Raw genomic sequence first — 13,285 nt, 5'->3', positions numbered from 1 at the left:
AAGGCTCATATGGATTATGTGTGTATATATATATATAATATATATATATATATATATATACACAGTATATATATATATATATATATATTATATATATATATACACAGTATATATATATATATATATATATATATATATATATATATATATATATATATATATACAGGTGGCCCTCGGTTTACAATGGTTCAATTTACACCGTTTCAGAATAACAACCTTTTTTTCCAGTCATGTGACTGCTATTGAAAAGCATTGAGAAGCAGTATATTGATTAAAATAGCCAGTAGGTGGAGCTGTCCGCTTGTGTTGCAGCAAAGCCAAGCAAGCTAAAATTAATCAGTTTAACCAGACCTGAGCTATCGAGCAGATTTCAAAGGAACAAGATCTTCCTGTCTATAACTCAGTCCAGATTGGAATGCATAGAAAGAACTGTTTGCAGAAAAATGCAAGTGAAGTCTGTGTTGTGTGATTATTTTATTAGGTTTATAATGCTGTTTAGCAAATGTTTTTGTTCATTTAACTTAGTTTAATTATATATTCTGTGTTGTGCGATTATTTTATTAGATTTATAATGCTGTTTAGCATTTAAAGTCTTCATTTCAAAGCTTTAAAAATAATGTATTAGGTGTTACTTATGACAATTTTGAGAGGGGCCTGGAACCTAACTCCCTCACTTCCCATTGACTTACATTATAAACTGGGTTTCAATTTACAACGGTTTCGATTCACAACCATTCCTTCTGGAACCTAAACTGAGGGCTACCTGTATATACTGTATATATATATATATATATATATATATATATATATATATATATATATATATATATATACTGTATGTATGTATATATTTATACACATATATACTTATAAACACACATTTATATATTTAAATATAAAATAACATTTTCTTCTAAGTGAAGTATTTAAAGTATTTCTTAACATACTTTTGGGCTACCGTGTGATCGAAAGCCAGAAAAAAAGAATAGTCCTTAGTAGAGCATCCCATACAAGTCTATGGGGAATAGGAGTTCGCGCAGTAGCGCTATCGGACTTCTAGAAGCTAGCAAACCAAAGTCCTTTGCCCGTACACTAACTTTTCACTTTAAACTTATAATACAAGCGCAAGACTAGGAGCTCTATTTATTTAACTTGAGCACAGTTAGTGCTGAATAGCGCTAATATTTTTACCTCTACTTGTAATCTAGGCGCATGTGTTTAATAGCTATTGTAATTGCAAGAAGGATCGCAAGAACGACAGTGTATACTTGTCTAGGTAAAACTGTCTATACAAGACAAAGGACAAGGCTATCAGTTAAGAAGCCATTTCTGTTTCAAACCACAATAAATTTAACAATTTGAGCCAACAGTTAATTGTAGAATTTAGTATCTCTCATAAAATGATCACCTTTATATCTTTATTAAATCTAAATGAAGTTTTTGTATAATGTCTCCCTTTGGTCTGAGGTTAGCTGTTTCACTGCATCGATGGCAAGAAGAGGATCAAACTTAGTTAAAATGTGTGCTTTTTCTCCATCGTCACAGTTTTAGCAAGCTCAGTAAACCTAAAGAAATCAGCAAAACAAGTGGCCATGGGAGTCACTTACAGACCCCTAGAGCAGTGTTTTTCAACCAGTGTGCCGTGGCACACTAGTGTGCCGTGAGAGATCCTCAGGTGTGCCACGGCAGACTGACAACAGTGTGACATATTTTTTAAACTTTGCTTGTTTTTTACTCCCAGTGCAGGGGTAGTTTGTAGGAGGCATGGCATAACAGCACAATACATACAGTATGTGTGTGTTTGTGTGTATGTGTATATATATATGCTGTATTAGGCTACAATGTGTGATTTTTTTTAAATTTTGGGATGGTGGTGTGCCACAGGATTTTTTAATGTAAAAAAGTGTGACACGGCAAAAAAAAGGTTAAAAATCACTGCCCTAGAGAGACTGTATTAGAGACAGGAAACTCTAAAGTATATTCCCCAAAGCAAAGGCTTGAATTCCCATATGAAAACAATGAATTGATGCTTGAGCGATTTTATTAGCTGTTGCAGCCCATATGAAGATATTCTGTTTGCAAACTGTTTGAATAATAAAATTTTATTACAAAAAATATAGAAAAAATAAGAGATAACTGGTCCTGTAAATGTGTCATGATGTAGCGAGATTTTGAATTTGTTTAGGATATGTTAAGTGTTGGGACAATTTCCATCAAACCAATAATAACAGTACTATGATAAACAATGAAAATGGCTTATTGTGGTCACGTAAAAACACTGAAAACAGCTAACTGGCAGCCACTAACATAACAATATTTATCAATGAATAGATTGTAATCAACTCTTAATCCCAGCAAAGGGGTAAAAGACATAGGTAAAGTCTTGTTAAGGAGACACAAACTTTATGGGCATCCAAATAGTAGAGTATGATGTACAGCTATCCCTAACTGGCTGCACTTAAGGGAGATATGATGCACCAATCTAACTTTCCCACTGTGCACCGCCATGTTGGAATTTAAGTCTCACACCTTTAGACAGAATTACTGTGCATTCATAGAGCAGTGATATTGTTGTCTTCTTCAGTTTAACATGCACAATACAGAGCAGCATCTGTACGTCATGCAGCGGATCCATTCCTGTTTATTTCTCTTTTTTTTATTTCTTATATAACTTTTAAACTGTGTAAAAAATGGCAAAAATGTAACTCATCTGCTTTCTATTGTGCGAGCAAATCCAAGCAAAAAGCAAATAAAATCACTGATCTATACAAGTGCACCGCTTCCGTCACATGATCGAACAATATGTGTATAACAAGATGGCGGCTCTCAGTAAAAAGACCAACTGGATTGTGTAATGAGTTAAAATAAGAGAACAGCTTTAAAGACAGCTGCAGACACAGGAGGAAAAGCTATATCACGGTGAGTAGCGACCCCGCTACTGTACTCAGCAGTTTAATGTCCCTACATATAAGAAAAAATGGCTTTAATGTTTGCTGATGTTTTATTACAAAATTTACAAATGTTTGTACACAGCAGGGGCTTTTAAAATATCGTTTAGACGAGCGCTTCTTATTCCCAGCAGTGCCAGACAGTAATGCATAAAGGGACGGATTTGTGTTCTAACACACAGAAAGCTTCAATGTGTCTTGATTAATTATATTTCTGAAAGCCCAGAATCTCCCAGTTTTGTAGTCATAATCCACAGAGTGCGTATTAAAGGGACATGAAGCCCAATTATTCAGATTGAGAATACAATTTTAAAAATGTTCCAATTTACTGTTATCAAATTTGCTCGTTCTCATGTTATTCTTTGTTGAAGAGATTACCTAGGTAGGTAGCGTGCACATGCCTGAAGCACTACATGATAGGAAATAGTTCTGCCATCTAGTGCTCTTGCTAATGTATAGCATTGTTGCAAAACTGCTACCATATAGTGTTGCAGACATGATTTTAAATTTTCAACAAAGGATAACAAGAAATCAAAGACAACATGATAATAGAAGTAAATTGGAAAGTTGTTTAAAATTGTATGTTCTGTCTGAATCATAAAAGAAAAATTGTGGGGTGTATGTCCCTTTAAGTAGCATGAAAATAATACACTTTCTATCACTCTAAATTAGTGATTGAAGGTAACAATTCTACCTCATATTCAGCACAAGTATGACTCTTCTTTTATCTGCAAGCCCAATAAACACTTAGCTGCTTTACTCAAATGAATATTTTGTGAAAGATGTTACCATTCGCTTCCGTTCAAGCAGTGGTATAAGGAATCTAACAAATATATATAATATTGCACTTTTTTACTTTCTAAAATGTATATTTAATAAATCTTCAGTATACCCCATGAAGTGGTGATATGATATTTGTGCTGCCCTAGGAACTGAGAAACCTACTGCCCCTCAAAAACCAACTACATCTATCATAGCACATGGTACCCATAGAGGGGCCCTACACCCCCACTACACAACCAAGAAACATTTATTTGTCATAAAATTAAGGAAAACATTTGAAGAGCATAGGAGAAGGAATGCATCAGACAAACAAACAACCTTTCAAAATTTGCCCTTGGGACAAATCTAGTTGGCATAGAGAAAACGCACCCCTGGCCTATTTATATTAGATAATGTTTGGTCATTCCTTCACTCTGCTGAAAGGTTATATCATTTGTCTACTACCCTTTGCTTAAAAGGAGCTTTTGCGCTGAACCAAACAAATCCAAATATTGACATAGTTTTCTAGATTACACAATTTTCTGATTGGAGTGTGACGTCACCACCCACATTGTCGACATTGCTGCTCATCTTCATTTTGAGGACCTACGTTTTACATTGCCTATTCTAACTAGCTCAGGTAATGTAGTCTTGACAGCTGATAGATGGCGAGACAAACATGGCCGCTACCCTCCTCGCAACCTGCACTTCACTGCTTTAAACATATCGATTTTGTGTCAGTATCCGAATCAAAGTGCAGGCTACTCCCACTAGCAAGCCCAGCTAACTCCCCCTGACCGCCTACACCTACGCAGACATGCCAACCTGCAAAAACTCATTTCAGGGAGGTGGGTTCACCCGCTACTGCGCCCCCCCCCCCCCACTTCCCAGTTATATATTGGACACCTTGAAACCCTAAATAAGATAGAGACTTATCATTAAAGTAGCTTCCCACTAAAGTCACATTAAAAAAAAAGTAGCTTTATTGCACAACCACATACAACAAACCTATTTTCCAGTGATCGTACGCTTGATGAATGCTTTAATATTTTAGAATACAAAGTTTAATTACGTGCAGTAAATAAGGTAGTATTTTTGTTTTTATTTTATTAGAATATAAGTGGGGGCTTTTTGGTTACTGGTGCATGCTTTGAGGGTTCTATATCGTCCCAGCAACTAAAGGCATTCCTTAAAGAAACACTTTTCCGGATTTGGGCCACATTGGATCATGGCACTTGGAGTTTCAGGGAGATTGCATTCCATTTGCTGGCATCAGGGAGCCGCTATTACAATCAGGGAGACTCCCTGAACTTCAGGGAGAGTTGGGATGTCTGCCTACGTCACGCCTAACCTACACACCCCTGGAAAGCCCAGCTAAGTCCCTAATGCCACCTACACTTATGTAATGTCTAACCTACACTCTCCTGGAAGGCCCCAGCTAACTCCCACATACTGCCTACTGTCAAAAAATAACTCATTATAATAAAACACACTAATTAATATACCTCTCCATTATAACTATGAAGCTTTGTCACTAAAATTATAATCAATGTTTAAATAATGTGTCACAGAGATGCACTAAAACGCCGGCAGCCGACCGCCGAAGGACCAGCAAATCCTCGTCGGCCTAGCTGAGGTCATGGAACTCAGCACCAGACCAATATTAAGCCCCGGTTCACTGCTTCTTAAAAGGGATGCCAATCGAGTAGTGTGCAAGGTATCAAGTTGTCCTTATAGTATGTTGTCTGTAATTTGATGAGGAACCTAGGGATAACACTTGTTGGGGGGTGTTTCCTTCTGAAAGGAATGGGGGACTGGATTTGAAGGGACCACACTCTAGGGTGTAGAGCCATCCCACTAAATATTCATAGCATTACACAGGTTTGTTAGTTTTCAGTTGAGTGTGCCTCTCTTTTTTATGATTATTCAAATTTTCTGGATTGTTACCCTAAAAGTAATTTGGGTAATCTAGACTTGGGCTTCTTGCTCACATGCCTACAGGAATGGACCTGAACCTCACTGACATGGCTCATAAACATGTAATGTCCATCTGCATTTGGTAGAATAAAGTTGCTAATGCTTTGGACCAGTCTAATCTTTTTGCCAGGGTTACATTAACATTTCTAACGATACAGTAATTTAATAAATAATAAATATAAAAAAAGTCCTGGTAATGGTAAAAATTCTCCTAAACTTGTGAGATTATTATGGGAAATAAATTATTATTTAAAATTAGTCTTTTAAGGTGTAGTTTCTGACTTATTCTGCATAACTATATATATATATATATATATATATATATATATATATATATGCTAATATATGCTAATTTATGCACATCCAGGGTTTTTTTCCAAGAAAGGTGGCAAACCTAGGACTATATACTATAGGAGATTTGTTGAAGACATAGCACAGATTTTTCCTCATTTGCTACCTTTCAGGTAAGTAGGGACATGAAACCCAATGTTTTCTTTCAAATAAAGAATACCATCTTTAAAAAGTTTCCAATTTACTTCTATATCAGATTTGCTTTCTTATTCTTTGTTGAAGAGATATCTGGATAGGTAGCGTGCACATCTAGAGCCCTGCATGACAGTAAATAGTGCTGCTATCTAGTACTCTTGCTAATGTATAACATTGTAGCAAAACTGCTCCCATATATTACTGCAGGCACGTGCACACTCCTGAATTTACTTTTCTGCTTTTCAACAAAGGATAACAAAAAAAACAAAGAACATTTGATAATTAAATGTAAAAGTTATTTAATGTTGTATGTTCTATCTAGATCATAAAAGGAACATTTGGGGTTTAATATCCCTTTAATCTTCTAGTATCACCTCTGGGATCTGCTCTACCTAAGATGTATCTATGTAAGACTACATTTCCCATTGGGTACAAGTTCTACAACCCAGTTATAAAGAACAAATAGTGTGATGCGCCTAAGAGATGCAGTGCTCAGCCATTCACCACCAAACACAAATTCAGAGTAATTATGAGTAAATATACGTTCAGAAAATGCATAATCTTATAGTTTAGTTTTCAGAGGAATAATTGTTTAATCAGCTTTAGTTTTTGATATTTCAGTAAGGCTGGGGTTGCCACCTTACTTGCAAAAAAAATGCTACACTAATTAGTATAAATTAGCATACATAATTATAAAGCACAGCTCAGAAAGTAAAGCTACTAGGTCTGATTAAAAAAAAAAACTTTAGTTAAAATTAAACTTCAAGACACTGAGAAGAAAATTAATTATAACGGGGGCTTTATTTCTTTATTTCATGGACCACTCCAGTAAAATACCAGTTTTATGTTAAACCTAATTGAGACCCAAAAACATTGATTGATAAAATGCTGTTAGCGTTAGACATTTCCTGTAGTTACTTTCTAGAATGTACTGGCATATTCTTTTTTTTATCTACTGAATAAGATATAATGGGACAAGTGATTAAACTTTGTCAGTACTAAACTACTGACCCACAAACATGGGCATCTGGATAAGGGGGGGCAAGGGAGGCGCTCCACAAGCACACATCTAGATTAAACCTTCCTCTTCTATTTTGCTTTTAAAATAATCCTTACTTTTCTAGCTGTGTAATTGTAAGAGAGTGCCAAACTTTCTATGTGTTGCATTAATAATTTTGTTTTGTAATTTTCACTATGGGCTTTGCACCCAGACTGGTTGTGGGTTAAAGGGACACTGAACCCAAATTTTTTTCTTTCGTGATTCAGATAGAGCATGAAATTTTAAACAACTTTCTAATTTACTCCTATTATCAAATTTTCTTCATTCTCTCGGTATCTTTATTTGAAATGCAAGAATGTAAGTTTAGATGCCGGCCCATTTTTGGTGAACAACCTGGGTTGTCCTTGCTGATTGGTGGGTAAATTCATCCACCAATAAAAAAGTGCTATCCAGAGTTCTGAAAAAAAGCTTTTTTTTCAAATAAAGATAGCAAGAGAACGAAGAAAAATTGATAATAGGAGTAAATTAGAAAGTTGCTTAAAATTGCATGCTCTGCTGGACTGGAACTTTCTGAAGCAATGTCTAGAGGCCTTTGGTTTCGGCCCCGTCATGATCCAAAGGATATTTAGCTTATATTCTCGCCCCACGGCAAGGGTCCGCACGAACGGGACTTTGTCTGATAGTTTTAACATACAAAATGGCACGAGACAGGGGTGCCCCCTGTCTCCTCTGCTATTCGCCATCTCAATCGAAATACTTGCGTCACACATCAGGAACAATCCCAACATCTCTGGTACAAAATTAGGCCCAAATACATACAAACTCACCCTTTATGCCGACGATGTCCTTACCCTGCTAACCCATCCGCATGGGTCTCTGCCACACCTGCTAGAGGAATTTGATAAGTTTGGTAGTCATTCAAACTTCCTGATCAACACACAAAAGTCGGAAATTCTTAACCTCAATATGCGAAGAGGAGACTTTGATGCCCTTAGGACACATTGTCAGTATAGACTCTTACACGACAAAATTAAATATTTAGGAATACACATAGCCCCATCCATCAACAAAATATTTAAATACAACTACCTGCCTATCCTGCATAAGATTAGGAAGGACTTTGATTCCTGGCAAGCTCGACCCCTCTCCTGGTGGGGCAGGATCCAGTCGGTTAAGATGACTACCCTCCCTCAGATTCTATACATCCTACAAGCTGCTCCAGTCCACTTACCGGTGACATACCTGAATCAAATCCAAGCTCTAATAAATTCATTCATACGTGGGAATATTAAACCCCGGATTAATAAGAGAGTCCTAGTAAAACCACTGGGAGGGGGAGGATTGGGAGTTCCCTTGATCTCTCAATATTATAGCGCAGTAACACTACAGAGAGTGTGGGAATGGCATGACCGTTCCTCCACCAAGGCCTGGGCCTCCATTGACTCCTTTCTGTTGGGAACACCTACCATAGGCCCACTTTGTTGGATATCACACAAATGCAGACCTGCATATGCTAGGTCCTCATTGTTATACTCCCACATTTTTCGTACATGGGACTCAGTTAGAACCAAAGTAAAGGGAATATCATCATTCACCTCTCCTATGTCTCCAATACCGATAAACGCAGAATTCAGCAGAGGGATAGTCCCACAGGTGCCAGGCCATATAGGCACAACTCAAACAATCCCATTTACACGCCTGACTGACAGAGGGGCCCTAAAATTAAGAACACAACTTTTAGACACTGCTGGAGGGGCCTTCTCCCATTGGCTTAAACACGCACAACTGACACACTTACTGAGCTCCTCACCCCACAAGCAAGACCTCCTGAGAGAAATGACACACTTCGAACGTTTCTGCTATGAAGGAACGGTTCCTAAGGGGTCTCTATCGATGGTTAAAAAACTGATGGACATGTCCCTTACACTACCACCCTCGTCATATGACTTACATTGGCAGACTGAGTTAGACTTCCCTATTTCCAAAGAGCAGTGGGAAAACATATTCTACCACTCCTCCAAGTCCTCATCATCTCCCAGGATACTGGAGATGAATCACAAAATTCTATACCGGTGGTATCTTACCCCAGTTAGGCTTAAGCATATATATCCTAGCTCCAATGCGACATGTTGGAGCGGTTGTGGGTCTCCTGGCACGATGGCCCACATTTGGTGGCAGTGTCCAAAGCTGCTTCCCTTCTGGGAAGGCATTACAAGTCACATGAGAATAGTCCTAGGGGATCAGTTTAATTTATCACCTCTCACAGCACTTTTTAGCTACTACCCGGGCAAAATATGTAAAATCAGATGGAAACTTATACAGAACTGCCTTAATAGTGCCAGATTACTTATCGCGCGAAAGTGGAAGTCCACAGGTGTGCCTACTGTTCAGGAGTGGTTACTTAACACATCTGAACTCCTATCTGTGGAAGAATACTCTTATTTTAAGAGTGGATGTTTGCCCCTATTTCATAACATCCAGTTTTATTGGCAAACACTATTACACGCTCCTATAAGACCACCCTAGATAGTAAAACAACATGAACATCAGCTAACCTAATCTGCCCACCCGGGCTGACTCCATCCCCCCCCCCCCCCCCCACCCCCCTCTTTTACAACAATTGGAATGATGGTTAATCAGGTTTAGAGTTTGAATTTTGCAAAACTTATGTTGGTTTCTCATAATAGTGTAGTTTGATTACCCACATGATCGGCAAGTTCATTTTGAATACAGCTGGACATTTAAGTGAATGGCCTAGGTAATGGGCAAAGGACTGACTCATTCTCTTCTTTCCCTTGCAAAAGATATATCTGTGTTTGTCCTTTATCTCCTCTTCCCTTTTTCTATTTGTAACATTTGACTATGTGTGGTATGATATTCTGTACTATGCTTATTCTATTCAATAAAACCATATTAAACATAAAAAAAATAAAAAAAAATAAAAAAATTGCATGCTCTATCTGAATCATGAAATAAAAAATTTGGGTTCAGTGTCCCTTTAATTGCCTGAGTTGTGCTGAGCTGTACAGCTGTCTGTGAGCGCTGGTGAGTACCCAGAGCTGTGCGTATTGCAGTGGCATGGGCTGTGCACCTGGTCAAGTTTGGGAGTGCAATCCATTTCCATATTTTGTATGTGTCTAGGTAAATTACAAAAGCTCTGTGTCAACAGTCAACCTTGTCTGTTGCTCAGTGTGTTTAATGGCTTACATTCTCTGGCTGTATGTTAGGGACCCAGGGGGTGGAAGATACCTTGCCATGGTCCTGGGTTATCAATATTTGGCCAAATGCTTTAACTAACTAGACTTTCTGGGCGAGATTGCATATGGGGCACAGGCTTCAGCATAACTGCTGAAACCCGCGTTGCCCGTAATTTCCCCTTGCACTTCGGGGAATCACATAAACCCCGTTGGCCGTTCATAAAGTGCCGTAAGTCGGATAAACAAGCAATGTCTAGAAATGTGTGTAAATACAAATTTCTGGAGTCACTTTAGAAACTGCCAGCGCCTAAGAAAATAAAAAAGTAAAATTTCCCGTAAAAATCTAACACGCCTCCCAAAAATAAACCCGACAAGATGGCAAGATGAATGCAGTATGTTATCAAACAGAAAGCCTCATTTACACTTCTTGATTAGTTTGAACACTGCTGATTTGCATTCTCAAATCCTTGGATATCTTTGTATATCCCTTTCCTGATTTATACAGTTCAACTACCTTTTCCAGCAGATCCTTTGACAATTCTTTTGCTTTCCCCATGACTCAGAATCCAGAATCGTCAGTGCAGCACTGGATGAAAGATGCAAGGGTCTGTGAGGAGTCCAGAAACTCATTGACCTTTTATACACACACACTAATTACAAGAAAACAGATCACAGGTGAGGATGGTTACCTTTAATAGCAATTCAAACCCCTTTGTGTCAACTTGTGTGCATGGTATCAGGCCAAAATCACCAGGGTATGTAAACTTTTGATGAGGGTAATTTGGGTATTGTCTGTTGTCATTATGATTATTAAAAAGAGTAAACACAGTTGACAGATAATAAATGGCTTCAGCCAAACACTAACCATGAGTGAAAGAAAAGTTTTTGTGTTATCATTCATATTCTCTGAACAATGGCCAAGAAATCATAAATTCTGCCAGGGTATGTAAACTTATGAGCACAGCGGTCTTAACCCTAACCCACCATTAACCCACATCACAATTAACCTAATAAATCTATTAACCCCTAAACCATCATTAACCCACATCACAATTAACCTAATACATCTATTAAACCCTAAACCACCAAACCCCCACAACACAATTAAACTATCTAAATTACTAAGCCCCCTAACCTAACACCCCCTAAATTAACCCCAATTACCTAAATTAAAAAATACTAAATTACAATTAAAATATAAACCTACTTTAAAAATAAAAAAACTAAGTTTAAATTAATCTAACATTACAAAAAAAAAATCTAACAAAATAAAAAAATAATCCAAATTATCAAAAATAAAAAAATTAAACTTAATCCCTATGAAAATAAAAAGCCCCCCCAAAATAAAAACACCCCTAATCTAAACTAAACTACCAATAGCCTCTAACAGTATAAACCCTCACCCACGAAACCCCCCAAATTTAAAAACATAACACTAAAAAATCCTAAACTATCCATTGCCCCTAAAGGGGCATTTGTATGGGCATTGCCCTTTAAAGGGCATTCAGCACTTTTACTGCCCTTAAAAGGGCATTCAGCTCTTTTTCAGTGCCCAAAATCCCTAATTTAAAAAATAAAAATAAAACAAAAATAAAACAAATCCTAACTCTAAGCCCCAAATAGGTACTCACCATTCCTGAAGTCCGAGGGAGGTCCTCTTCCAGGCGGCGGTGAAGTCTTCTTGGAGCCGGCGACATCTTCCATCTTCATCCAGGATCAAGCCGGCGCAGAGCGGAGATGACCACGTAACTGAAGACCAGCGACCTGGGAGTCATGGAGCGTGGAGGATCCTCTGTGTACTATCACCGCCGTACACTGTATATTGAATGCAAGTTACGTGTTTAAATATGGTGTTACTTGCATTCCTATTGGCTGATTTGAATCTTCAATATCAAATCAGCCAATTGGATGAGAGCTTTTGAAATCCTATTAGCTGTTCAAATCATATGTAATCTTGCCCCATATGTGTATAAGTATATAAAGTATAAAATATTTCTCATCATATTGCATCCCAAAAGATTTTCAAATCCTCAATCCCTGCCTTATATCTAAGCATAAGCACTCACTTAAGTCACTTTTTTTATTCAAATGAGCTACTATGTTTTAAAATGATGTGCAGCTCATGCGTACAACAAACTTCACATGTTGCCACTGATATTATTTTGCTTATGGTATTTTTTTATTTTATTTGTCTTGCCCCCCACGGGAAACATTTCTGCAGACGCCCATGTCCACAAATAAGATTGTCCACAAAAAATGTTGTCATCCACATGATATAGGGCATGTAAACACGTGAGCATTAATATACCAGGAAAAATGCAGTATCAGTTGTGAACTTTCTACTAACACTTATTGGCTAATTATTACAGTCCATTAAAGGGATATGAAACCCAAAAATATGATTTTGTGATTTACCATTTAAAAAAAATTCCGTTGTATTTATAGGGGCCGAATTAGCAAGCTCCGAATGGACACCCCCTGCTAGCGCCTGCGAATCTGCAGGGGGCGGTATTGCACAAGCAATTCTGGTGAACTGCTTGTGCAATGATAAATGCTGACAGCATCGATGTGCGGCGGACATGATACGCTACATTGTATCTTGTCCACTCGCACTTTAATAAATATGCCCCATATTATCAAATGTCCTTATTTCCTATGATATTCTGTGTTGAAGAGATACCTAGTTATTCATTTGTATCTTGCAAAACTGCTGCCATAAAGTGCTCCAGAAATAGGCAGGCGCCTAAGCTTACGTCCCTGCTTTTCAGCAAAAGATACTAAGAGAATGAAGAAAAATTGATAATAGAAAAAAAATTAAAAAGTTGTTTAAAATTGTATGCTCTATCTAAATCATGAAACTTTTGGGTATCAACCAATGAACATGAGCAATTAGTGACTATAATTAGTAGGGAAAA

General features: G+C 37.5%; 1 protein-coding gene across 1 annotated transcript in view; it reads right to left on the bottom strand.

Moving 5' to 3' along the window:
- SORCS3 (sortilin related VPS10 domain containing receptor 3) overlaps positions 1-13,285 on the bottom strand; it is a 1,163,020-nt gene that overhangs the window by 792,453 nt on the left and 357,282 nt on the right. The window lies entirely within an intron of this gene.

This window comes from Bombina bombina, chromosome 9, assembly GCF_027579735.1.
Source record: "Bombina bombina isolate aBomBom1 chromosome 9, aBomBom1.pri, whole genome shotgun sequence".
Classification (NCBI taxonomy): Eukaryota; Metazoa; Chordata; class Amphibia; order Anura; family Bombinatoridae; genus Bombina; species Bombina bombina.
Note: the sequence above shows the minus strand (reverse complement) of the source record. Positions and strands in the feature narration are given on the sequence as shown.